The sequence below is a fragment of the Kogia breviceps genome (genome assembly GCF_026419965.1).
Source record: "Kogia breviceps isolate mKogBre1 chromosome 20 unlocalized genomic scaffold, mKogBre1 haplotype 1 SUPER_20_unloc_8, whole genome shotgun sequence".
Taxonomy (NCBI): domain Eukaryota; kingdom Metazoa; phylum Chordata; class Mammalia; order Artiodactyla; family Physeteridae; genus Kogia; species Kogia breviceps.
In genome coordinates, this window is record NW_026711574.1 from 145,274 (window position 1) to 150,000 (window position 4,727).

Consider the following 4,727-nt stretch of genomic DNA (forward strand, 5'->3'; position numbering starts at 1 on the left):
ATAGGTTATTACAAAGTATTGAGTAGAGTATCCTGTGCTCTATAGTAGGAGATGCTTGTTGATTCCCTATTTTATGTACAGTAATGTGTATATGTTCATCCCACCCAACCCCCTAAGTATCCCCCGCTTCCCCAGTCAGTCCCATTTTACACAAGTAGTCATACACATCCTCCTCCTCCTCCTCCTCCTCCTCCTCCTCCTCCTCCTCCTCCTCAGGTCACTCAACCCCATGGAAGTCATTCTTGCTCTTCTTGGAGTCCAGTTTTTCCATCGGTTCTGCCGGCCCTGCCTGATGATTGAGCGTGACTGGACGAGTGCCGGTTCCAAAAAAGTTTTCAAGAGCTTCTGTGAAGAATTGTAGGATTTGCCCAGTGAAAGGGGTGCCTCGATCTGATCACCCGGAAGCCTGTGGAAGGCAGACCCCAGGCGGCAAGCACATTTCGTTTCTTTAACAGTCTCTGTGCCACGGTGAGGACATCAGGCTTGCGGTGAGGGAAGACCTCAACCCACACGGAAAACATAGCCACGGTCACAAGAATGTTTGGATGACCCCTACGAAGTGGCAGTGGAGGGCTTCCCCGGTGGCGCAGTGGTTGAGGATCCGCCCGCCGATGCAGGGGACACGGGTTCGTGCCCCGGTCCGGGAAGATCCCACACGCCGCGTGGCGGCCGGGCCCGTGAGCCATGGCCGCGGAGCCTGTGCTCCGCCACGGGAGAGGCCACAACAGTGAGAGGCCCGCATCCCACAAAAAAAATAAATAAATAAATAAATAAATAAATAAGTGGCAGTGGAATGAAGTCCAGTGGCTGGGGGTCCGAGGATCCAGAGAGAGGAGGTTTTCTTTCCAGAGAGAAAAACGTCCCCCCCCACCCCCACCCCCACCCCCCAGGGTTACAAGCACGAGAGGTCAGACGTCGCCGTTCCCGTTGCCGGTAGACCGTAGAAAATCTTCCTGCCCACGTCTATTGACAATCGGACTCCTCTTCAAGACACCGTGGGATGGGCGGGTGAAGGAATGCAAGGGGAGGGGCAGGGGGGAGGTTGGCCAGGGAGCAACCGGCTGGGCCGCCGTCTCGTCTCGTCTCGTCTCGTCTCGTCTCGTCTCGTCTCATCTCGTCTCGTCTCGTCTCGTCTCCCGTCTGCCATAGCCCCGACCGGATGCTGAAAGGACAGAATGGACTTGCTCCACCCACGTGTGCCCCGCCACCCCCACCATCTTTCAACGGGCTGTTGTTGCCGCCTCGGCGTGAAAGTCGGTTAGAACATCTCCGTGATACTGGGTACAGTCCCTTTCGTGTGAGCCTCCATTTTGACGACGACAGACAGCCCTTTATGCCAGGGCAGAGAAGACTTCCGGGAAGAAAGATCCCATCATTTCTGGAACCGTTAGAACACATCGGTGTACAGACACAAGCCAAAGAAGACTTCACGTCGTTCCTTCCTCTTTGGACAACGCTTCCCGTGTCATCGAACCTCCCCAAGAAACTTAGTCAGTTTCATCTCTCTCATTTCTCAGGAGAGAGAACACATTTTTTGAGCTACTTGGAGGGCCCTCTCCTCCTGGATCCTATCTCTAAGTCCAAAGGACTTCATCGGTCCTTCAATTTGGGGGCAAGTGTGTCCAAAATATCCAAAAGATTGTAAGGCACTTCATCAGATGATAGGTCACCGTGAAACAGTGCTTCCTTAGGCACGTCACCAGCATCCCAAGGAAAGACTTGCTAGGCAGAGAGAGAAGCTTCTTTTTCAGTTCTGAGCCAGACCTGGTTCTTTGACTATCGAGAGGACTAAGTCGATGTGAGTCCTCCGAGACCTGATAAAGGCAGCCTAGAAAATAAGTGATGACTTTTGACAAAGACATAAGCTTTTCTCTCTCTCTCTCTCTCTCTCTCTCTCTCTCTCTCTCTCTCTCTCTTCCTTCTTTCCTTCCTTCCGTCCTTCCTTCCTTCCTTCCTTCCTCCTTCCTTCCTTCCTTCCTTCCTTCCTTCCGTCCTTCCGTCCTTCCTTTCTTTTCCTTCCTTCCTTCCTTCCTTTCTTTCTTTCTTTCTTTCTTTCTTTCTTTCTTTCTTTCTTTCTTTCTTTCTTTCTTTCTTTCTTTCTTTCTTTCTTTCTTTCTTTCCCTCCTTAAAGATAAAGGAAAAGATCCTTTCCTAATCTAATCTAATCTCTCATGATGGACAGAGCAGACCGATAGAAGAAAAACCCAAACCCTAAACCCAAACCTGGTCCTTTGAACAGAGAGAGGCAACTAAATCTTAATTTGGCACTGGTTTCAATGTTGATGTGAAAAGTCATTTCTGTCTTTGTATCCATCCTCATCCAGTCCTGACCACAGATCTGATTCCTTTCGAAAGCCTCTTTTCTTCACACGCCTTTTCCAATCGTCTGTGCCCATTTTTAGCTTGTCCCTTGATTTCTTTCTTTCCCATTGAGAAATGACTACCTTTAGGACTAAAACCTCTCGCTCCTTCCCCCAAACCTCATCTCCATACTTCCTAATTTGCCTCCACCCGCGCGCCCCCCCACCCCCCCACCCCCCGGAAAAAAAAAAAAAAAAAAAAAAAGTCCTCTTCCTCCCATGAGGATGGCGACATCAGGTTCAGGTCCTTAAAGAAGGACCACACACGTTCCTTCTTTACAATGCTTCGTCCTTGGACACTGTCTTTTTTCTTTTCTTTCTTTTTTTTTTTTTTTTTTCCTTCAGTGAAAGTAAGGAAGCCAACCGCAGTGAGCAGCGTGAACATGGAATACTGTGTAGAAGTCAAGGCTCCTACCTAGTACAGTCTTTCCCTAAAGCACAAGATCTAGCTAGGCGTGGAACCGAACATGCTCAGTCTCTCCTCCGTAAAAGGTCCAAAGAAGGGAGACCCTCAGACTTGTGGAGCCATGAACGTTTCAGTATTTTATCTTATGTGGCGATGATGTAGACACTCGCTGAGATTTCACCCTGTCATGGCACTTAGCCAAGCTGTAAGCCCAGAGATGACCAGAGATGCTGGAAAATCTTGAAGTCGGCCTACAGAAAACAAGCACTGGGGGGAAAGTTCCCCTTAAACATTCTTATCTCGTCAACACCTATGTCCTCTGTTTGTCATGAGCAATCCTACTTAGATGATTCGTGAACATTTCAGGAGACACGAAAGCAGTTCAGTTCAGTTCGTCGTGATCCCTACACCTCCCGCCCGCCCCCCTCCCCTTTCACGTGAGAGATTTTCTTCCTGATTTCAGAGGGGAGAAGTAAAGGAGAGTCAGAGCGTCCCTCTCGCGGTGTGGTGTTGTCACTCTAATTCCAAAACATCCGTACGCCACGGAGGCACATTTGGGGGCGTCCTACTCAGGGCCCCAAGACTTTCAGAGTCAAACCTAAGGAGGATGTAAATGTACTTCACGCCACCGAACCCGAACCGGTGAGGTGAACCCGGTGGCTTTTCCTAGGAGATGACGTGTCATCGGCCCACCAGTTTAAAACACAGAACCAAACACCCTCTCCCCGACGACTCGGAGCAAGTGAGTCCGTGGGTGTGTCGGAGAGGGTCCTCTGCCCCAGCTGGGTCCATAAGCACTGCACACGAGAGTAGGTAGGTAGGTGTTCACGGTGCCCTTGGGAAGGAAAGGCGGGGAGAATTTTATTTCGAAAAGCTTATCTCCTCACAGCATTGACACTACGAACGATGATGCAACTTCATCGGGGGGTGGGCGGGGGGCGGTGAAGGAAGGCCAGGGAGCCCGGCCACATAGAAGAGCCACGGAGAGCGTCTGTGACCGCAAGGATGTCCACGTACCGGTGACTCCTCTCAGTTGGGGCGGGGGAAGGGGGGGCGCGAGATTCCCGTGTGTACGTCCGCATCGATCAGTCGTGGGAGAGGGAGGAAAAACGATGTTCCCTCCACGATCCTTCTGAGTTGTCGCCTGAGAAGTTCCTGTCCCCAAGAGACAGCTCGAGAAGAGAGCAACCCACGGCCGGGGGACGCGTGCACTGTGCCCCCCCCCCACCACCACCACCACCACACACACACACGCACACACACACGCAGGAGAAGCCCAAGCCAGAATTCACTGACTCGAAACGAAACGGCGGGCTCTGAGCTTGAGCTTGAGCTTGAGCTTGAGCTTCTGGAGGAGGAAGATTTTGGTCCTCCTTTCAGGTCAGGAAGAAGAGGGAGGGAGAGGCGGGGAGGCAGAGCGGCAGAGCGTCCCGGTAGCCCACCCGTCGCGTCCGAAGCGCCTGAAATTCCAACTCACGTGTGTGCCAAAGCGGTCCATCTCGGGGTGCCCCATCCCGGTTCCCTCCCCGCACGGAGAGCAATGTTCCGTCCCGATTCACTGAAAAGCTCCCAAAGGGCCTTGGTGTGAGTCAGTGGACCTAGGCCCATCCTGCCTCCTCTTCAAATCATTTCTATCCATACAGAAGAAAAGACACCATCGCCACCCGCCACGGCCCGCCAGAGGCAACGCGGCTATCCCCTTCAGCAGCGCAGCTATCCCCGGGGAAGGGGGATTCCGTAGCATGCGAACATCAGTCCAACATCGCTTCCGGCTTCCTGACTTCTCGTGGAAAATGAGGATGCCACATGACCGACCGGGGATGGGGGGGGGGGGAGTGGGGATGGGTGAGGGAGAGGGAGAGAGAAAGAGAGGGAAGGGAGAAAGGGAGGGGAGGAAGGCGGGCAGGGGGAGAGAGAGAGAGAGAGAGAGAGAGAGAGAGAGAGAGAGAGAGAGAGAGAGA